We start from the raw sequence: 25,214 nt of genomic DNA, 5'->3' as shown, positions 1-25,214 counted from the left end.
ATATTTAAAACCTATCACGAAATCACGCGATCAGTCCCAAATAGATTAATAATATCTTATGTGGGTAACACATTAATAACAATGTTATTAGACGAGCACTAATTAATTAGCTTTTGTAATGATATGTAATTAGGGAGAGCTCAGTCTCGATACTATAATGGAATGACTTTGCAACTAAATAAGTTTATAAATAATAGGTGAAAAGTTGAAACTTAATTATAAGTTATTTGAGCCCTAATTACATATGTCCAATCGGTCCCTCCACTAGCTCGTTGAAATCATAAATGAATTGCATGTAGAACCAAATGAACTAAAATAGATGGAAATTATGAAGTTAAAGAAATTGGTCAGATTCACAAATGAATGTGTTGTCTCACAAGGTATAGAAATGACTAGAGAATTAATTTAAGGTTTTTGAATTATTAAATAATTAATTAATTGATGTTCGAAAATAAAATAATATATTCATTGTGAATCAATTGAAAATGGAAATTAAAATATTTCCTGATAGATTCTTTTATGGTAAAGTTGTCAGGAATGTCTAGGGTCCGCATCGCACAAAGCACAAGTAATTTTCGGGGAAAAGGCTTATTGCTATAAATATCAGAAACCAACTCAGTTTTCAAAATTTTAATTTTTCATTGACTATAGACCGTATTTCTAAACCAGATTTTTCCAACACCGCAAACATAGACTAAGGTCGAATTGCATAAACAATATAAATGTTCATCTTTTTTAGGCACTTTTAGTTTCATGGTTGAAATTATGACCACAGTTCTAAGCATTATTGCTACCACAATTTCTATTTTGCTAATAAGTGCTTAAATTATCATGTTTCGACCTCATTCTTAATGCGTTTTTAGGTGCCTATTCGATGTTAATTGTGAATTTTATGCTCTTAATCCTTTAAACTCATGTGTTAATGCTTAATAGAGCACTTGGGAGCAAGTTGCAGGAGCCACAGAGGCTAAACCATTCCACACAACCATGTGACCTACATGGGCGTGTGGTAGGTCATGTGACCCACACGGATGTGAGGTAGGCCGTGTCGATTTCATAGGATTTTACATTGAACTAAGAAAAGTCACAATTTTTAAGTTTTTTTGGGCATTTTAAGACTTATATATGAATAAAATAAGAAGACAGGAGTGAGCCGTCAAAGAATATTCATGGAAACAACTCAAGAAACACCATTGAAGCAGACTTTGAAGTAAGTTTCCGTTAAGATTGAAGATTCCAGTTGATTTCTTAGGAAGTTATCATTTCTTTATTTCTTTTGGTTATATTGTGTCTTTTATGTTTTTATTTTCAAGCATTATCTAATTTTCTAAATACCTTGGGAGATAAACCCTATGATGGATTTTTTCGTTTGATTTTTATTTTATGCAATAAATTCTTAGTTTCTTGTTCTCAATTATCTTCGATTTTAGTTTCTTGTTCTCGATTATCTTTGCTTTATCCTTGATTTGATATCTCTAAATTATTAATCCGTATTTGATGTAATTAATCAATTGTTGAATAGGCCTTGTTTAAGAGTAGATCTTACGTAATTGAGTGGAGTTGCATGTAATTCTAGAAATAGGACAACATAAATCTACCATAGTAGAGTAAAATCTTGTAACATCCCACTTGACGTAGTATAGGGAATTTGAGTACTGTGTATAGAGATAGGCTTATAGAATAAATTTTAAGCAAATAAAATGTTAAGAACTCGCTAAGTGGTTTAAAACTATGAGTACACCCATGAGTGAAGTCCGTGTTAAGGCGAGTCTAGTGGTTGGCGAAGCTCCTTTTACAGAGTATATATGGAATGAAATGTGCAAGTGTACACAATCGAAACAAGTAATAAAGTGATAAGTAAATGTCGAGTTATCGTGTAACACCCTATGACCCTCATCCGTCGCCGGAATAGATTTACAAGGTATTACCTAATAGAAGACAGATCAGACTAGCCATTCATAATCAATCATGCATAAAATATAGTTTCTTTGATCTTTCAACCATGAACGAATTTTAAGCAAATTAAAATAACTAATAAATTTCAAAATAATTGACACATAAGTCCACTGAACCATATACTCATGTTTAGGAATTAAGCAAGCCATTTTCGCATGGCTAGAATATTTACAATTTCAAATTATAACTTGTTTCAAAAGAGAGCTAAGCCTATACATGCCATCTTTTCAAAATATAAACTATCAAAAAGTACCAAAATAGTGACGATAGTGTGGATGACTTTGGACTTGAAATCCTTGAGCTCGTAGCTTTCAAACAAGATCTATAAAATAGGACAAACACAAAACATTCATAGTAAGCAATTAAGCTTAGTAAGTCTTAAGTATTTTAAACAACAAAACTTATTTATGCACATTATTCACATATAACATATTCGAAATGCAACACTAATTAGCTGAATATACATAACCACATTAAATCCATTTTATTGACTTATCATTTCTTCAATGTTCGAATTACATAATCACACCATCTAAATGACTCGAAGTAATTCTTTGATTCGATTTTATAAAATTAATTCAGATCACTGCATTCACATATAATTTCAATGATCATAATCATATATATAACATATACTTTCATGTACTAAAATCAAAATGGCCGAATATAAATATACACAACCACATTTCATATACTTCTCGTTTCACTTCATAATTTAATTCACATTATCCTCATATGCATAAACAATTTATACGTACCTGGACAATTTAATCTATCGAATGAATCTAGATGTCGTATAGCATAAATCTCATATTCATAGACTTTTATTATTTCACCGGCAATTAGCCTGCTAGGTAATAACCTAAACTTATCATCGGCACGAGGCCTGCTAGGTATAAACCTGAATTTATCACCGGCACGAGGCCTGCTAGACATTAAGTCTGAAACTCATTCACCGGCATTATGCCTGCTAGGCTCATGGCCTGAAACAATTTCACCAGCTAAAAGCTTGCTGAGCCATAGGCCTGAATAATAATTCGAATATAAATTTCACAAAATCATAACATATACACTTCTTGTATTTATGCATTTCACACAAGTTAATCACATTAGTCCACTTAGACTTCATTCGCGTATAATCACTTAATAACTATCACACTGTTGCTTCTTAATTTACGATTACATATCTTCCATCTCATGAATATAACTTACGGCAATATGATGACAACAAATTTCCTTATTTCACTTTCATGCATACCATTCGACTTTATGCATGTATATATATATATGTATATATGCTAAAGGTATGGCTAAATTCTCGTGACATATCATGATTAATTCACAAATAACTTATGTTTAAATACTTAAAACTTACCTCGAGTATTTCTGAACAACTACGGGTCGGCTATTCAACTACTTTAGCTTTCCCCTTATCCGAATTTGCCCCTCTATGCTCTTGAGCTTAAATTCAAAAATTTTAAACTAGTCATTATTCGACTATTCAAGCATTACTTCAAAAATATAATATATATATTTGACTTTCACACATATAGATCATAGTAAGATTATAAGAAAACAATAAGCAACTCATTAACAATTTTTATCAATGTTTACCACATAATCACAAATTCACTACAAGTTGTCTTCCTGAGCAACAGTTACTAAATTATTTATAAATGGAGCTAAAAAACTCCAAATAAATTGCCGTTAATTTTTCCTAAAAATAGACTCATATATATTCTATCCATAAAATTTTTAGAATTTTTGGTTTGGCCAATCAATACCAGAATTTTCTTAAAGTTTCCCCTGTTTCACTGTTTGACTAATCTGACCACTGTTTACTACAAATCAAATTTCTCATTGTAAAGAATTCAAAATATGTTCTCGTTGATTTTATTTGAAACTAGACTCATTAATATTTAATTACATTATTTATTCAGCTTCTAACTCAACTCCCACAATTTATGGTGATTTTCCAAATATCACGTTACTGCTGCTGTCCCAAGCAGATTTATTATAAATTTACTCTTTTCACACATTCTTTGCATTCATATTATTTAAACATGTATATCACCAATCAATTTCATCACATATCTATAATTTCACTTAAGCATAATCTCAATACAATACATCATGCTCAATGATTCGCACACAACCGTTCAAATTAGCAATTATAAGATGGTTCCACACATAGCCCACCCTTATCGATAATTTACGATGGTTTTACCTTTACTCACATATATGAAATAGGCATTTAAATACTTCAGTGTCAACTTTAATTCAATCGAATTCAGCCATTGTACCATTTCATAACCACAGTTACTTTCGTCATTCATATCTAAATGGTATTTCACATAATTCATATAACCTTTCACCATGACCGAATACACACATACACATATGACATCTTCACCTATGCTTCTCATTTCACATTCATGATTCAATTTCAATCGATCTAATATTTTAATACTCAACATTTGCTTAAATCATTATTCAAGTTCAAATTCGGCTAACACACATATAAATACTAGCAACTAAATATTAACTTTGCATTTTACCATAATAGCCAATTGCCATTAAACAATTAAGCCACAATTATTCAATTTTACCAAGCTCAACTCATCTATTATCAACCCTCAATACACAAAAGCATCAAAAACAACATCAAAGAAATACAAACATCCATGACCGGATGTCATCTTCAACAATTTACAAAAAATTTGTCATGAGCTAGCTTCTATACTTGATGACCACTCCAAATATACAAAGATTTTCAATGAAAGATCATTAAACATACCTTAATCAACTTAAAGGTGACCAAATGCCTTAACTTCAATTTCTTCTTTTCTTTCTTTAGGTACGGCAATGGAAGAAGAAAAAGATGAACCGACTTTGTTTTTATCACCCTTTTATTTTAATAAAAATTCATATTTCATATTATTTATTCATTAAACATTTAATTAATTAATATAAAGGACATAAATTGTCAATCATCCACTACCCTTGCCGTCCACTAACTTAAGGAAGGGATATTTGACATGCAAGTCCCCATATTTTAAACCATACAATATTTGGCCACTACAAATTGACCTATCACATTTTCAAGTTTCTCACATAAGTCCTTTTTAATAATTTCACATTCAAATGACAAAATTAAGACACGATACTTTCACACATGAAACTTCACATATAATAAACATAGAAAAGAGCATTTAAATAATTTTGTGACTAGTTTTGTGGTCTCGAAACCATTTTTCGACTAGGGTCAAATTAGGGCTATCACATATCGTACCCACAGGGCCTGTGAAAAGAATTATTTATGAATGCAATTTCAAAAACACTTTGGTGAAGAAAAATATTTTGATTTGAGGAGGTCATTAAAAACTAGGATTTTAACAAAGTAAAATAAATAAAAATAAAATAAAAGTTCCAATTCACGATTTCAAAAGATGATTTTAATCAATATGACATAATTGTGCTAGATTAATTACATTTCATAACTTAGAATTATTAAACTCTTGTTTATGTTGTTATGAATAAATTCACGAAAACTCGGTAATTTGTTAACTGATGAACATACTCACCTACCAAAATCCATTCATCTCTTGACTATATCTCTATGTCAATTCAACCAATTAAACAATTTTAATAGGAAAATGTGTTAATGCACATACATACTTATGAAATTAAAATAATCTCTTGTACATATCTTTATGCCAATTCAAACAATTAATTCAATCTCATAAGTACATAAAAGATTACGTGAGGTAACAATGTATTTCTACCTTGAAACAGTTTAATCACAATAATCTTTCAAGTTATACAAGGCAAATGTATCGTTAGATACCGTTGCTAATTTAACCCTCAGCTACCTTAGATGATTAAACATGCACCTGATTAAGTATCGTGTCAATTAATTACAATTTCAATGCGTTTAAATAATTAATTCATTAGTTACTTTACAATTGTAATGCAAGAATAACTTAGTCATGGTTCTACTTAATCAAACATCTTACCGAGGCCTATAACAACGCAAACACAATTTTAATAAATTAAGTAGACGAAATGCAATCAACCTAACACGAATCAAATTTAAGCCATATCAACTAAATTAAACATTTCAACATCACAAGTATTCATAGACATGTTCATCATAACAACAACAAAAATTAAAAGGATAGGGAACAAGAATCAAATCCGATGTTTCTCCATGGCTTGACTGATTTGCTCCACTCTTCCTTCTCTGCTTGTTCTTGTCAAATCAAGACTACTATGAGCACTTTAATGCTGATCCAAATGGTGGATGAATGAATCTTTTTCAAGAGGTGAAATCGGCAAGAGAATAAAGAAAAATGGATGAGAAATGAAGAGAGAAAATTGAGAGAAAAGAGAAGAGATGAGAAAGTTAAGTTGTGTTTCAAATGAGCAGCCAAGGGGGATTTTTATAGGTTGAGAGGGCTGCTTAAAATAGTCAAAATCAGCAGCCAAAGAGCCCTCCCATGGCCTGCCACCCATGTGGCAAGTTTGAAGTTTTCAAACTTGTTATATTAAGGTAGGGGCAAATCTAGAAAGGCACAAATAGTGGAGGGGTTTGCCTGCAATTTGAGAAAGTTTTCAAGGGCCATTTTGTAGGCTAATTAATCAGCTAAGCAAGCTGATTGGGTCAGCATGTGGGATGGTTTTGGGCTGCCCAGTACTTGGTCGGTTTAGTTTTTCTCGGTTCAACTAAACTAGGCCACTTTTCATAATTAATTAATAATAATTTATTTAACCCAAATTAAATTGGATATAAATTAAAATTAATTATATTATGAATTAATACACATAATTTGGACCGTCTTAGGCTGAAAAATTAATTCGCCTTGATGCTTCAAAATTGTTTCTCGGTTTTGCGCTTCTAGTAGTGTCTGCCGAGCCCTTTTTCGCCTTTTGTGCAAATCTGTCAAAAATTATAAAAATTAACCAAAATTAATTATAAAATTAATTATAATTCATTATGTTAATAATTTAAGTACAAAATAATTATTTTATAATAATTATATAATTTTCAACAAGAATTTTACCGAACTTGCATGAATTTGAGTTAAAAAGGGCATGAAAAAGTGTGTATATATTCTTGTTTCCACACCCCCAAACTTAATTCATTTCTCGTCCCGATTAATGCACAAATTTGAAAAGAATTTCTTGGAAACACCTTTGAAAAATTCCTTCAGAACAACATTCTTCCCAACAATCATGAATTTGGTATACTTATGCTCAAGAACAAGAAATTTGATATTTATGCTACTTATGCATACATATCATTCAAATTAATCTCAATCATTCTTATAATAGTAAAAATTAGACTAAATGCTTCCTAATAAAGACATGTTAATCCCTACCAATATTATTTTATTCCCTTATTCAAGATTAATGTGCAATCATTAAGTTTAACTTATGCATTCATATGTTGAACATAGCAATTTCTCTCCACTAATGTAGGTAGCACAGAAACTTGAATCAGTAGGTCTTTAAAAAGTTGTAACGTGGCTAGGCTAGGGGTAGGTAAAAGATAGATAAATTTAGGCTAAAAACCCTAGAATTAGCTTCATTCAGATCTTCGAAATATTAACCTTCAATACACCGACTTACTTTTCTTTCACATGCTCTTTTGTACATCTATTTCTTTCAAGTACACATGATCTCTCTCTCTCTCTCTCTTTTTTACGAGCATTTTATTGAATGTACTACAATTTTTTGAGCATTCGATAATTCTTTTCAACTCCCCTAAACTTATTTTCAAAGAATGTTCTAAATAGTACTGAGTCTAGTGTTTGGGATAATTTAAAGATAATTAAGAGAGAAGTGATGGCTAGATATTGCAAGGGTTCAAATCAAATTAGGCCATATAGTCTCAAAGTTGGGTTTCAAAGGATAAAATTTCATCAAGGTTGGCTTGAAAGGATCAAACGGTCCAAACATAAGTTGCCTAAATCATTTTTAACATACCATGCTTCCTAGGATTTCGCCTCAAGAAACTACTAAGTCAATTCTAGAGACTTAAACTTTCATGCATGCCTAACTTTCCTAAGGAACTAAAAATTTTATGGTACGATTTGCATGCTTTATTAAAAGTACACTTATGTCATATTTCAGTTAACATAACAATTATTGAAATAATTGAACTTTATTCATACTGAAGTTTAGCATGCTTAACAAATTTTCAAATTTTTGAACAAAATATAACCTAATCATAACCGAAAGAAAATTTTATTTTGAGTGGAAATAATTTCAATTTTTTGGTCCCCCCTACTTAAGATGAACAATGTCTTCATTGTTAAAAGTGAATAGATACTATACACCAGGTAGAATTCTAGAAAAGAGGAGGTGAGTCAATTTGACTGCTTAAGTACCAAGCTCTCTCTAGATCCAATCCTAGACATGTATATATCTATTGCTACACTTTATACTTTACGACTTGTTCATTTTTATTAATGATTTCCACCTCTTGTTTTATTATGCGAAAATAAAAATTCCTAATTAAAATTAATCCTAAAATAACCTAAGAACAAAAATAAAATAAAATCAAGATCCCCTCTTTTTTATTTTCGACTCATCTTTTACTCCATCATCTTTGTTTTTGCATGAATAGCTTCACACCTTCTTTGATAGCGGACTCCATGGTTCAAATATGAAATTTTGATTCCGTGAACAAAAACTTCCTTCAACTCACTTGAGATTAAATTCGCATAAAATTCATGAACTAACTCCTCATCCACATTAGGTCTTTTCTCACAGAAAAACTTCCAAATGAGAGCTTCAGCAACCTGACGAATGCACACCACGAAATCAATATAATTGCTTTCTTTCAATGTAAAGCCTTTCTTTGGATGCATCTGTTAATTCTTGAAAATACTTTCGTATCTCACTTTGGCTTCCTCACAATGGAATTTGTTTTGTGATTTGGGCAGAGGCACGAGTTCTCTTGCAAGGCATGATTAACCTGAACATAAGATAGAAACAATTACTTTCTCAAAATTTTAATTAATATAAACTATTAATAATTTAATAAATTAAAAAATTAAAAAATTAAATAAAATTAAAATTGTAGGCGAAAATTTTGTCTTACCGCCCTTTTTATAAAAATCAAGAACTCCTAAAAAAATAATTACAAATTAAAAGAGGTCAATTTAGGATAGGTTTGAGGGTTAACAGCTAAGGGTGTTGGTGCGCAGATGTGCGTGTGAGTAGGCAGCAGCGTGGAGTGGGCAGCAGCGTGGGCGCTCGCAAGCTGGAGCTAGGGGCAACACGAGGCTCACGGATCCTTGCAGGTACGTTTAGCAGGCTTGGCAAGCTGCTAGAGCTGGACGTATGATAGGTGTGGTGCCAAGGAGCAGGCTACTAGGTGCGCACGGTGGGCGAGAGCTGCTGGGCGAATGGGTGAGGGTGCCGAGTAGCTAGGTGGTGTTGGAAGCTTGTGGGACTAGGTATTGGTGGGGTTTGGATGAATGAAAAAAAATAAAAAGGTGGATGAAATTTATGGTGAGGGGAGTAGGAGTTAAAGTAGAATTCTTTGAACAATTTAATAATTAAAATATTCTAAGTTCTAAACCTATACAAAGTTAACAACAATTTAGAAATAATATAATGCATATTAAATTATTATTTGCTATTAATTTATTAAAGATAAATACTTATTAAAAATATGATAAAATTTAAACTAATCCTAATTCTATACAAAGCTGATAATAATTAATATATATTATAATGGATATAATTATATATTAATGATTATCATCTTATTTATTAAATTAAAAATGAAAAATTTACAAAAAGAGGCGTCTAATTTTTCATATTTACAAGAAGAGCAACAAATTTTGAAAATAGTTCAATTAAGTATCTAGACTTAAAGAAACTTTGAAATTGAGTTGCAATTTTAAATTTGGATCAAAATTGACCCTTTTATTTGAAAAACTAAAAATTTATTTTCCATTTAGGGAATAATTTCTCAAAAAATTATGTTAAAATTAATTCCCAAGAAAGATTGGAGGGGTCACGAGAGGTCCCGCTTAAGTTCCAATCTCCTAGATATAATTTATTTAAACATACTAATCCTGAAAATATACCTTAAACCATTTATTTTAAAAGGAAAACAAGAAAAAATAATCATTTGATAAAATGAATGAGATTTGATCCTGTTCAATTTTACCTTCCCAATAGTGTTTTAAGCTTTAAGCATTAACTCGAAAATTACCTCGCTTACTTCGAAGTTCGACAACTTCGTATGGATAAACTCGGTGAATCTTAAATGTGTAACATCCCAAAATAGGGCCTAGTCAAAATAGTGGTTTTGAGACCATAAATCTGACATTAAAATATTGATTTTATGATTTTTATGAGGTTTAGAATATGAATATATGCATGTGTTAAAGTTTCATGAACAAATTCTAAGTATAAAGTGTCCAATTGGAAATTAGGGACTAAATTGAATAAGTTGCAAAATTTTTGTTTTAGAAGCAATTTGTATGAAATTGCTTTGGATTATTAATTAGGAGGTCTTAAAGAGAATTTTCCCAATTTCTAAGTTTTTGGACAAAAATAGGCTTGAATGGAAAAATTTAAAGAAAAGACATTAGGGGCATTTTGGTCATTTGGTATATTAATGAAATAAAAAAGGGAAAATAAGTCAAAAATCAGCTCATTCTCTCCATGTTGCTACTAAAATTTTATGGTTCTCTATAGCTAGGGTTTTCAAGCTTTCCAAGCCCTATTGTAAGTGCTCCCAAGCCACATTTTTAATGTTCTTCGTAATTTTGAAATCCCAGTAACTTGCTCTCTCTTTTTCTACCCATATTTCATGCTAGGGTTCATGTTTAGAAATTTACCATGCATGAGAAGCTTATGTTTTGATGATTTATGGAAGGATATGAGAGTTTAAAGGATGGTAAACAACATTTACTAAGTAGATTTTCATGAAAAGGGCTTTAAGGACTATTTTGTAAAAGTTGTAGAAGAGCGTAGAAGAATGTCAAAAGAAAGAAAATGTTGACTATTACGAACATGAAAAATTTTCGGCTAGGCTTGGGTAACTAAGAAATCCCATACATTGTATTATTCGAGCCTAAGGACTAAATTGTAATTATATGAAAGTATAGGGGCAAAATAGTAATTTTAACCAAATATGAATTTTGGATCGTTTTGAGTAATGCATGTATTAAACGAGCTAAATTTGATATTATAGATCAAGAGAATCGAGATACGGGCCTTGATCGGGAAAAAATAAGGTTTACGAGGTTTAGGCTCGATTTTTAATATTTTGTACCGAGGTAAGTACATATGCAAATAAATACATTAATTATTGTTATTAAATGATTTATTTGATATGTGTACGCTTAATATGCTTATTTGGCTATGTTGATAATGTAACATGTTTTGATGCTTTGCTATATGATTATGAGACATTGGCTAGTGAAAGAAACCATTATGCGAGTACGTTTGGTAAAGGTCTGGAAGTCTAAAATCCCGTTTGAACCTTAGGAATAGTTAATGATACAAGTGACATGTCACAAGGATAGTAATGTGTGTTATGAGCTCATTTGATATGTGATACATGCTAGGGTCCGGGTGCTGGGTATTTTAGTTGTGTTCGGATACTCTCTTAGCTCTTTGAGTAGCCCCGTTGAGAAAGGCATGTGATTCTGTGATATGAGGCACTTCAGTGCACTTTTTTTCAGGTAGCCAAGGCTACGTTCAGGCACTTCTATGCATTTCTTCCGTGTGTCTGAATCATATTCCAAGTGTTCAACGGGTAACGTAATATGTATTCCGAAAGTAAAATTTAAGTAAGCCATATGTGTGCAAGATGGCACAGGTATGTACTAAAACTCTATGAGGACTTAGTATATGATGATATTATGAAAAGATATGTATTTGAATAAGCATGTGCGTATGAATATGGAAGGTAAGTATATATATGACATGATGAAAAGTATCATAATAGAGAAGTAATTATGCACAGATTATCAATAATTGCAAAAATGTAGATTATTTGTATGTGTACTTACAAAGCTTTATAGCTTACCGTCCTCTCTTTTCCCTTCTCTTTAGATACGTTAAGCTAGTTCAAAGGATCAGGAGACGTCAGAGCTCAGATCACACTATCTTCAAGGATTTTGGGTATAAAAGGGTTCAATTATTTTGGTCAGGGCATGTATAGGAAACTTGTCTATTTTGTGTATATGTGTCATGTTGAAGTAGCCAAGTGTAATTGCTCATTTGGGCATTGATTATTTTGTATGTGGCCATGTGATTTGGTCCATATTATTGATTGGGATGTATCCCTAAGTTTACCTTTACATGCATACTAAGTTGTGTAAGTGTTGGTTTGATGGATGATTATTTATTTGCTAGTATGTGGTTGCATGATTTAGCACTCATAATGGATTGATAATAAGGAATATGGTAAACCATGAAATTGGTGTGCAATAGTTAAAAGATAAGGTTGTGTGAATACTAATGGACTAGTATGAAAAGGGGTCATAGTGATGCTCTAATGTTGCATGTTTAAGTGTCCAAATATATCATGGGATATGACATTGAACATATGGAAGTGTATGATTGTTTAAGGGTGACCAATGGCTTGGAGAGTAGCTTCTAAATGGTCCACATAGGTAGACACATGGGCATGTGTCTAGGTCATGTGTGACACACGGTCAGCCCCATGGGCTTGTCGTTCGGCCATGTATCCCCTGCACCTTGAATTTTAGGTTAACATGCATGGTAGTAAACACACGGGCAGAGACACAGCCATGTGTCTCAACCATGTGGAGGACACGGCCCCTGGCCATGGGCGTGTGCTTGGCCATGTGTCTCAAATTTGTATGATGACGTCATAAATAGAATGCTCGCTAAAATCACACGGGCTACCACAAGGACGTGTCCCAAGCCGTGTGAGGAACACGGGCCAAGGAGACGGGCGTGTGCTCAGCCATGTGAAAACCCTTGTAGGTTCGAATTGGAAAATAAATCCAATAATTCCACACGGGTGTAGGACAATGGCCATGTCCCTAAGCACACAGGCGTGTGCATTGCCTCCACAAGTGCGTGTAAGGCTTTAACCTAAAAATTTTCTTTGAATTTTTGTGATTTCTCGATTTAGTCTCGGACTGCTAATGATGTATGTTTTGGGCCTCGTAGGTCCATAATAGGGACAAATTGACTTTAATTGATTGGTTTAGTTTGAATGAAAATTTGTGGCCCGGTTCTATATGTTTGGTTCTGCTTAAGTTCGGTAATGCCTCGTATCTTGTCCCGACGTCGGATACAGGTAAAAGGTGTTACAAAATGGACCGAACCAACGTAATTTTAACTTAGCTGAATAGAACCTTAATCTGGAATTGAATAACAAGACTTGCTGACCTATTTCAAATTCTCAAACTGGAATGTGCTTGTCATGCCATTTCTTAAGTCTGTCCTTGAGTAATTTGGCATTCTCGTATGAGAAAATTCAAAATTCTTCTAACTCGCTGGAGCATTCGTTTCTCTTTAGCAAGCTTAAGATCTAAGTTGAGTTGATGAAGAGCCCAGTAAGCTTTGTGCGCTAACTCTAAAGGCAGATGACAGGCTTTCCCAAAACCAACCTATAGGATGACATCCTTAAAGGTGTCTTGTATGCTATTCTGTGGGGACATAAAGCACCATCTAGTTGTTTGGACCAATCTCGTCAGTTTGGGCAAACTACCTTCTCAAGTATGCCTTCGATCTTTTTATTTGCGAATTCAGCTTGCCCATTAGTCTATGGATGGTAAGCTATAGCAACCTTGTGTTTCACTTCATGTTTTTTGAGTAACCATTTCACAAAACGGGACCCTTTATCACTGATGATAGCTCTTGGGGTTCCAATCCTTGTGAACCCATGCTTCTGCAAAAACTTCATCACAACCTTAGCATCATTTGTCAGATATGCCTCAGCCTCAACCCTCTTAGACACATAGTTTATTGCTACCAATATCTACTTGTGACCAAAAGACGGAGGGAAAGGACCGATAAAGTCAATACCCCAAACATCAAGTAATTCTGCCTCAATGATGTTTGTTCGAGGCATCTCATTTCTATTGATGACATTTCTAACCCTCTGACATCGATCACAACTCTTTACGTAAGCATATGCGTCTTTGAATAGTGTTGTCCAAAAGAATCCAGCTTGCAATACCTTGGTCGCAGTACGTGTGCCTTTGAAGTGTCCCCCACTCGGAGCTAGGTGGCAATGGTATAGAATCTTGTGTACTTCATCTTCTACCACCCATCTCCTGATCATTTGATTTGCACACTTTTTAAACAAATATGGCTCTTTCCAAAAATAGTACTTCGCATCATGAAGTAACTTTTTCTTTTGATGATACATCTTATCAATCGGCATCAAACCATAAACTAAATAGTTAGCAATATCAGCAAACCAAAGGGTATTATGGACATGATTTACCTTCAGTATGTGTTCATTTGGAAATGTCTCCTGAATTGGTATAAGAAGAGAATTCCCTTCTTGCGGCTCCAACCTTGACAAGTGGTCTGCTACTTGGTTTTCTACTCCTTTCGATCTTGAATTTCTAAATCGAATTCTTGTAGTAGAAGTACCCATCGAATCAGTCTCGGATTAGTGTCTTTCTTGGCAAGTAAATACTTAATTACCGAATGATTCACATAGGCAGTGACTTTGGTACCTACAAGATAGGATCGAAACTTGTCAAAAGCAAACACAATAGCAAGTAACTCTTTCTCTGTTATTGTGTAATTTAGTTGAGCTCTTGTTAGAGTTCGACTTGTGTAGTAGATGGGAAGAAAAAATTTGTTCCTTCGTTGGCCCATGACAGCTCCTATCGTAAAGTCACTTGCATCACACATCAATTCAAATGGCAAATCCTAGTTTGGTGTGACGATTATGGGTGCCGAAACTAACCAACTCTTCAAATCGTTGAAAGCTCTTAAGCACTCCTTATCAAATTTGAACATCGTGTCCTTCTCTAATAATTTGCATAAAGGTTTAACAATTTTGGAGAAGTCCTTGATAAATCTTCAATAGAAACCAGTGTGGCCCGAAAAGCTCTTAACACCTTTTACAGATGTTGGAGGTGGGAGTTTCTCAATAATGTCTACCTTTGCTTTATCTACCTCGATTCAATGTCTCGTTATCCGATGCCCTGGAACAATACCTTCTCTACCATAAAATAACACTTTTCCCAAATGAGTACGAGGTTTGTTTCTTCGCATCGCCTTAGTACCTTGGCTAGATTGGCTAGGCAATCATTATATGTATCTCTAAATACCAAAAAATTATCCATAAAGACTTCTAAGTATTTCTTAATCATATCAGTAAAAATAGACATCATACATCTTTAAAATGTAGCAGGTGCATTACATAAACCAAATGGCACGCGTCTAAATGCAAATGTACCATATGGGCAGGTAAATGTTGTCTTGTGTTGATCTTCCGGTGCTACTGTAATCTAGTTATACCTTGGGTATCTATCGAGAAAATAATAATAGTCTCGCCCTGCGAGTTTATCTAGCATCTGGTCCAAAATCAACAAAGGAAAGTGATCTTTCATAGTCGCCTTGTTCAGCTTCTGGTAATCGATGCAAATTCTCCATCCTGTAATTGTTCTAGTCGGTATCAACTTGCTATTCTCGTTCTTAATGACCGTAATACCTCCTTTCTTTGCTACGTACTGGACTGGACTTACCCATGAGCTGCTGAGATGGGGTAAATTATACCCGCATCTAACCGTGATTTCCTTTTTCACCATGTCCTTCATGATTGGGTTCAGTCTTCGTTGTTCATCAATCGTCCCTTTTTTGCCATCTTCTAGGATAATCTTGTGCATGCATACAAACGGACTAATATCGTGAATATCGGTTATAGTCTATCTGATAGCCTTCTTGAATTGTTTCGATACTAGGATGAGTTTCTCTTCTTGCTCAATGGTTAATTCTGCTGAAACAATCACAGGTAAAGTAGAAGCATTACCTAAATAAACATATTTTAAATGTGAAGGGATTACCTTAAGTTCTAATTTAAGTGGCTCCTCAATTGACACTTTTGGTTCGGCATAATCCTTATTCTCTAACTCCAAATATTCAAAACGGGATTGCAGATTAAATCCTCTTTGATTAGCTTCTAGCAAAGCTAAGTATTCATCCTCCTCTTCATCGTTTGGAGGGTCTGATGTCAAAATTTGTTCCAATGGGTCCTCAACATTGCTGAGTTCCTTTTCCACTATTAAATCCTTTAAATCAGACACTGCAGAACAATCATCAACTGTGTTAGGAAATTGCATAGACTTAAAAACATTAAATGTCACGTGATCATCCTAAACACGCATAGTAAGCTCGCCTTTCTACACATCAATAAGGATTCAACGAGTGTATTGATGACACTAAAGAGTAAGAGATTAATATGTATCAGTACAGGTATGTACATAAACCGTATACGCATTAAATCCATGAAATTTGTGAGTTTCATGATTTACTATGTGGATGAATATATGTTAGCCTTATGATCAAGTTGAGTTGTACTATATTATGTTTAGATTACTTAATTTGTGAATGAATGGTAAGTTATAATTAGCAGTACAAGCTTACTAAGCTATATAGCTTTCTTTGTTTACTTTTCCATGTTTTATAGTGATTTCGAAGCTTGCTCAGATTTGGGAGTTGCCGAATATCTCATCACACTATCCAGCTGTCATTTCGGTACTTTTGAACTTGTGCACTTGGTTATATGGCATGTATAGGTGTTGTGATTAATATGTCTTGTAAGTGATGAATGTTTTGGCTATGTGTATAGCCATGTTAATTGGCTTGTTTTGGTATACTTAATTATGAAATTTTGTATAAATGGCCTTTTGATATGTTGTGTATAATTGCTTTGTGAATGACTTGTTGTGGATTGGGAATGAATGTAGCAAATGACTGAAATTGAGAATGAATTAGCATGCTAAATATTAGGCAAATAATGCATATTTGAAAGTGACCAATTAGGTGAATTCTTGAAGGTAATATTGATATGTTTTGAATTGGAAAAATATGATGTTATGAGCATTATAGTTGTTGGTATTGGAATAGCATGATTTAGGCTTGGTTAAGATTGGTTTGATTGCCTATTGATGTTATGCTATATGACATTTGACATGTATAGGTTGATGCAAATTTAGGTGAGAAAGATGGCTTGGAAAATAGCCTATTTTTTGTTCACAGAGGCAAAGACACGGGTGTGTGTCTCATCCGTGTGTCATACATGGCTAGGTGACACAGCCGTGTGTCCCCTAGTACTTATTTAGAAATCAGGTCAGTAACTCAATACAGGCCAGCATATGGGCCAGCACCCAAGCGTGTGACTTGGCCGTGTGGCATAAGTCAGTATACCCTACAGTTTTAGCACAGGCTAACACACGACCTGGCACACGAGCATGTGAGGCCATTTCGAAGGGTACACGGGCTAGTCATATGAGCGTGTGGTTGGTCGTGTGACCAAGTCAGGGAGTAACACGTGGTCGGACACGGGCTGAGACACGGCTATGTGATCCTGTTTTGTATGTCCACACAGCCTATGACACAGGTGTGTCTTTGGCTGTGTTAGACACACGGTCGGGCCATATGGACATGTGTCCCCAGTGTCTTGAAATTTTTCTATGTTTTTCCAAAAATTTTCCTAAGTTCTTGATTTAGTCCCAAACACTTCTAATACTTGTTTTTGGCCTTGATAGCTCATATTAGGGACTATTTGATTGTATTTGAATGATGTTTGTTTGGATATGAGAATTGTATGATTGTTTAGTTGATAAGTCCGATAATGCTTCAAAACCCTATTCCAGTGACGGATACAGGTTAGGGGTGTTACATTTATTGGTATCAAAGTTACAGTCTAGTCGATTCTTGGACTAACGTAGCGTATGTGAGTCTAGCTATACATGTCATATATAACCTGTGATAGTGTGAAATCTCATGACAGTTTTAAATCATGTTTTCATATAGTAATGGATCCCAATCAAGCAATTGCTGATGACGTAAAAAGTAATGCACTAGACTCCATTCACGAAACAGTGCCATCTAAATCGAGACCTATGTCTGAGAGTTAAGGAGGAGAGGCTTCGGAAGCCTTCTTCCAAATGATGAATGAATAGTTCACTGAGTTTTTCTGAACGAATTCGGTTGCTTAGGAGGAGAGGCTTAGGAAGCCACCTATTCCCAGTTGGTTCCTGATTGCGTGATTTCGTGATAGGTTTTAAATATTTATAATTAATCGTTCTTGAAACTAACTATTATCGCGATGTAGGCAAGTGTACCTATCGAATAGTAGTATAGTTTTAGCAAGACCGGATTAAAGAACCTAAAGGAACTAAAAGTACTAGTAATGACTGTCTTTTTATTATCTAGCCTAAGAATAATGGGGTTTTGTCTTAACTAACTAATTATCTAAACTAAGAACTCACAGAGAATAGAATTGGGGAATTAATTTTGGAAAAATCTGTTGAATTAAAACAATAGCTAAGGAAAAATCCACCTAGACTGTACTTGTTATTCTGGCTCTGAATCGGACGATTTATTCATTTAACTTGTTCCGTAGAGATCCCTAAGTTATGTTATTATCCCTATTCAAGACTAATAACGTCTAATCCCTAGATTGAATAATTGAGACCTTTCTCTAATTAACACCCTAGGGTTGTATTAACTCGATCTATGGATCCCCTTATTAGGTTTCACCCTAATCCGGCAAAATCTTGTCACCCTATGTCTAGGCGCGCAATCAACTCCGTTTAATTATGACAAATGTACACTTAGACAGGGTCTATTACTCCTCTGAATAAGAGCTTATCTTGAGTCAGTATCCTGGGATATCAAAACAAGAATTAAGAACACATAATTAAGAACAAGTTAAATATTTATCATACAATTCAGAAAATAATAAAAAGATTCGTCTTAGGTTTCATTCCCCTTAGGTATTTAGGAAATTTAGTTCATAACTAAATAAGAAAACACCTCAGAATAATAAAGAATACAAAACATAAAGAAGACCCAAAACTCCTGAAGGGGAATTAAGGAGAGATATTCAGTCTTGATGATGAATCCAGCTTCTGAGATGAATCAATCGGCTTCCTTGGAGTAATTCCTTACTCCCTATTCTGTGTGTCCTCTTTTCTTCTCTTCTAGGGTGTATTTATAGGCTTCGGAATGCCTATGAGCCCTCAAAAGTGGCCTTTTTCGAATTGGACTCAACTTGGGCTCGGTAGGCACACGCCTGTGAGCGATTATTTCAGGCCGTGTTTGAGCATGTTAGAATGGCACGGGCATGTGTTCCACCCATTGAGTCGTGCTTCGATTCTGCCAGATTGACACGGCTGTGTGGGCTGCCCGTTTGAGGAAGTCCAGGCCGTGTTGATTTCGTACTTTGGCCTATTTTCTCTATTTTTGGCCCAATTCTCGTTCCTTTTGCTCTCCTATGCTCTCCTAAGTATAAAACATGAAATTAAAGCATTAGGATCATCGAGTTCACCAATTCTAATAGGAAATCATCCATAAAATGCATTAAACATGGGGTAAAAATATGTATAAATTATGGTTTATCAAATACCCCTACACTTAAGCATTTGCTTGTCCTCAAGCAAAATCCTCAACTCATAATCAAAATAAATTCTTCTTAACTTACAATTTCTATCGATAATATCTCAAAATAATCCATAGGTAATCATACATTTGAGAATTCAACTAAAAGAACATCAAATTTTCAAACATTCCAAGTTGAGGATTTTAGCCTGAAAACATAGGTGTCTCCCCTCATCTGAGTAATTACCTTTTATTCAGAATATAATAGAATTTCACATCCCCACTAAAGATTCACTCAAATCACTCGAGGTCTTTTAAGGACAATTAATGAAGCAGTCAATAGTCAATAATGAAAAGTCATTACCATAGGCTTGCATGAAAATCAAATCTCCACCACTATAAATTGAGATGAAACATCAATCAAAAGGTCTTTAGAAGGTTGTAACGAGGATTGGTTAGGGGGTGTGGTCACAAGCTAAAAGAAAAGGGTTAGAATCGAGATTGAATTGAAATATTTCCTAACTAGAAAAAGAGTTAATCATTACTTGCGTACAACAAAGCTTCTTCTCAGAATATGGAATTACTAATGTGTATACATAGTTTTTTTTAAGAACAAGTTAAATAATGTAGACTAACTTATTACAAACAAGACATATCTAAGAAATTTACTCAACTTAAATCTCGACAAAAATAGGGATCAAATTAATTTAGGGGATTTCAACAATAATGGGTTAAGGGTTAACATTGAGGGTAATACAAGGAATGGGTTGTTAGGCTTAAAGGGGTTCACTAAGGTTTAATCGTGGAGGTAGGCTTTTCATGACATCAGTGGGTTAATCCTAGGTGCCTTAATCATTTTGACATATCAAATCAAACGGTGTGGTCTTCACATGAATAATCAGGCAAGTTCTAGAATAATAGTTCGATAGTGATGCACTCAAAGCAATAATAAAAGTGAGCATGAAAGAATTAATAGATGCTCAAAAGGCTCAAAAATCTATAAAAAATTATGGCTTTTTGATGTTTAGACTTGTGAATTCCAATACAAAGTAATACCTAGACTTGGGGAAACAACCTATAATTTTAAATTCGTAAAAATCAACTTATCATGCTTGATTCTCTAATCTCTTAAAGTTTAAACTATCAATGCATAAATCCCTATGTTTTAATTCAAGATATATCAATCAAAATCATATATCAATTAAAATTTATCCTAAATATGATATGAGAGCTTTTCAAGAGAACAAGGTAATCACTCAGGGATTTTTTCTGATAATGAAATGAATGCCCCCCACACTTAAGATGTACATTGCCCTCAATGTACAAAGATAGATATTTTAGAATATAAAAATAAGATAGGGAGAGAAGTGAAACTTTTTGTATGATGAATTCCTCGAACTAGAGTTTTGGAGAGTAATTAGTGCGAGGGTAGAGGAGGATACTCTGGCGGTGGTAGAGGTTCATTAGTCCATAAGTCCTACGCCAAAAGAATATTATATCTAGTGGTAGCTATGGTCATGGTCGATCAGGACATGGCAGTCGTGGAGAACCTTTCCCGGTGGAGTTTTTAGTTCCTATGCGATGATGAGCTTAAGAGCTCTATTTAACTATGATAAGATCAGGAACTTTTTAGGGGGTATTAGGAAGAATAATTACTCATAAAGAAATAACTGAAATTGATAATTAAAAATAAAATTCTAAAATCTAATAAAAATAAAAAGTACTTTTAATAATAATTAAAAACATAAAATGATAAATAAATATTTTTAAACATCTTCATCGCTGGATGGTTCGCGAGGTGGGACTGGCGATGAGATGTGGAGGTGCTAACAAATTTGCTGTAGAGTAGCATCAATGTTGTCAAATCATTGAAAATACTGCTGCTCGAATCGAGTGAGGCGCTCAGAGATGTCAGCATATGAAGCTGCCGCATGAACTGGACGAGAGGGTAGTGGTGGCTGAGTCGGTGGGTCCTCGTGCCGTGGAGGGACATCATCAGGAATGTCCTCGTAGGCCTCCTCCTCGGTAGATTGGGTGAGACGATATTGAGGAGGGTAGGTTCCTCAATGGCTCCTGATCGTCCTCATGCTAAGCATGCTCGAGATGCCTTGTGGAGACATCTGGCCGATGAGGGTCAAGGATGATTCTTGGGCTGTGGTGTCGAGGAGCCTGAAGTGTCGAGCCAATCGCATCACATAGGGGCCAATGGAGATGATCCCCTTCCTATGCTGCTCCGTTTGGTGCTGAATTGTGAGGGCGAAGAAATAGGCAAGGTCGATGACGTGCCCGTGAGACATACACCATAAAAAGTAGGCATCGTGAGTGTTGATGATGCTCGTGCTCTCTCACCTTCCTGTAATCGTGTGAGCCAAAATGGCATGTAAGTACCACAGGGATGGTGGGAGAACTGATGCCTTGGAGCGGCTAGGATTGTAGGAGGCAGCGCCAGGGGCCAAAGTGTGCCAGCACTTCGAGGGGGAGAAGTGTATGTGGCGATTGAGAGTGTCTAAATTATTCTCCTCCTTGAACTCCTCCGTATATAAGCCCAGTGCCGTACCGAACTCTGGGACGCTGAGCTGGCGGACGAATCCGCCTAGGCGAAATTGGACCGTGCCGAGATCATCGTAGTTCGTCATTACGGTCTGAAGATGGAACGTTGAGCATAGTTCCATCATGAGCTCGAGGTATGTTGGCTTGATGATCCTTAAGAATAGCTCCCAAGGGTCAGTGGTTAGGAGGGCCCCAATCGTATCTGTAATGCTCTCACACCCGAGACCGTCGCCAGAGTCGAGCTTGAGGTGTTACTAAACTTAATTCATTAATTTAATAGCTCAAACAATTTTTTTAAAATTTCCAGACAAGCCGGCCAACTGCATCATAGTCTCTTAAAAATTCATATCTCAAGTTCCAAAACTCAAAATTAAGATCCGTAAATTTTCCCTAAAACTAGACTCATATATCTATGTACTAATTTTTTTCTAGAATTTTTGGTCAATCCAATTAGTACAGTTTCTTAGTTAAAGTCTCCCTTGTTTCAGGGTTCGACTACTCTGACCCCTGTGTATTACGAATCAGATATCTCCATGTACAGAGTTTCAATGACTATGTTGTTTGTTTCTTATAAAACTAAACTCAATAAGTATTTTCTACATTTAAGATAAAATGGCTAATTGGTTTTGTACAATTTATAGTGAATTTTTAGTCAGAACAGGGGATGCAGAGATCACTCTGACCCTGTTCCACCAAAACTTAGATATCTTACAAAATATAAATCATATACCTGTTTTGTTCCATCCATATGAAAATAGAATCATCAAGCTTCAATTTCATAAATTACTCATCATTTAATTCCATTTCTAGTATTTTTAGTGATTTTTCAAATTTACATTACTGCTGCTGTCAGATTCTATGTTATGGCAAATTTTACTTTATATTTTCATGGACTAAATAACATTTTCAACATACATAACATCAAATATGACTTAGATTGGCCATCCCAATGGCTAATCATTTACAAACCCTTTTCTTGCCAAACCATAGCCATATCATAAGATTATTTACAAAAAGTGAGTATTTTGCCATACATGCCATATTCAAAACACACAAGCCATTTTACCAATTTAGGCCTTCGGATAGTGTGGACGAATCTTCGACCTATCCGATTCTCAAGCCGGCTTGTCAACAACTACAATGAATGAAAAGAAGGGGGTAAGCATAGATGCTTAGTAAGTTCACATGCAAATAGCAAGTAACATAATCATGAAATTCCACATAAAACATCATTTGAATAAACAACACCAAGACATTCATGTTTCATTTGCATTTAATATCTTTCTACGATTTCATCATACCAAGTTCTCAACCCGAGGATTTAAGCACATACCTGTCAAATTTTCTCATTCATCACACTTACCAATATGTCACCTTCGTTTTAGGCATTCTTCTCATTCACTTAAGATTCACCCGTTGAACACATCGAAATATAATTCGAATACGCGGATTTCATGAATGTAAGTGCCATACTTGTAGCTAGACAAACTCAATAGCCTACGGAACTTATGTAGCCAAGCTACCATGTAACCCGCCCATAAGTGAACTCGGACTCAACTCAATGAGATCGGGCGTTCGTATCCATAAGTGAACTCGGACTCAACTCAACGAGTTCGGAACTCAAGTATCCTAGTGACATGTCACTTGTATTCTAATCTATTCCTAAGGTTCAAATGGGATTTTTCCTCGATCTCACATCTTTGCCGTCTTCCACGGAATATCGGAACCGATACTCGATGATAGTTCATACTCATCAAGTAATTCACAGAATTACATATTATTCAACAATAACCACAAAACATAACAATTCATGATAATAATAAGCATCATATCATATAAACAACATTAAATTGCTCAAAATGACAATTATGTTACTACATTTGCACATGAACTTACCTCGATACAAAATATTAGCAATCGAGCCTATTCTTCGTAAACTTTGTTTTTCCCTCGATCGCGACTTGAATCTCGTTTCTCTTAATCTATAATGCCAAATTAATCTTATTTAATACATGCATTCATCAAAACAGCATTTAATACGAACTTTGGCAAAATTACATTTTGCCCCTAAACTTTTGCATAATTAAACTTTTTCCCCTAGGCTCGGGAATTAAACTTCATCCCTTATTCTTATGTTTTATGACATGCTGATCGTTTTTCCCTTCTATGGCAACATCAAATTCACAGTCTAACATGTACTTATGACTATTAGGTATTTTACCGATTAAACCCTTTTACTCGTTTTCGCTTAAAACCGAGTAGCACAAGTTGTCTAACATAATTTAAAACCTCATATTCTATCATAAAACACCAAAATACAAAAATTTCACCTATGGGTTTTTTTCCAATTATGAACCCTAGGTTGAATTATTTCTAGCATAAGTTAATTCGAGCTATCGGGATTTCAAAACCATAAAAATCATTAAAAACGGGGCATGAAACCACTTACTATGAAGCTTCAAAGTTGAAGAAACCCTAGCTATGGGGAGAGGTAAAATTCGGCAGCAAAAATATGGAGAAGATGATCATTTTGTGTTATTTTTCCCATTTTATTTCATTTAATATACAAATGACCAAAATGTCCTTACTACTAAACTTTCCAAAAATTCCATCCATGTCCAATTTTTGTCCATAGACTTAGAAATTGGTCAAATTTCTATTTAAGACCTCCTCATTAATATTCCAAAGCAATTTCATACTAAAAACTCCTAGAATGCAAATTTTGCAAATTATTCAATTTAGTCCCTAATTTCAATTTAAGCACTTTAGGCATAGGATTTCATCACGAAATTTTCACACAATCATGCAATCATATCATAAACATCAAAATAATAATAAAATAATTATTTCTATCTCAAATTTGTGGTCACGAAACCACTATTCTGATTAGGCCCTAATTCGGGATATTACAGCATCAGTCAACTGAACTTGTTCTATGGCAGCCCAATTGATGCAGCGGCCCGCAATTAAAGGTCGGGCCCAAAGTATTTGGAAAAGTTCTTCCTGGGGCCCATGGGGGAACTGTAGAAGAGGGTGACAAATTTTTGCGGTTGGACTCGCTGAAGAGGACGCTCCCTTCCTCTTCTTTGAAGCAGGTACGACGGTCTTCTTTCCCCATGAAGATGACATGG

The sequence above is a fragment of the Gossypium hirsutum genome, chromosome A08 (genome assembly GCF_007990345.1).
Source record: "Gossypium hirsutum isolate 1008001.06 chromosome A08, Gossypium_hirsutum_v2.1, whole genome shotgun sequence".
NCBI lineage: Eukaryota > Viridiplantae > Streptophyta > Magnoliopsida > Malvales > Malvaceae > Gossypium > Gossypium hirsutum.
The sequence above is the reverse complement of the archived record's forward strand: the minus strand, read 5'-3'. Positions refer to the sequence as shown.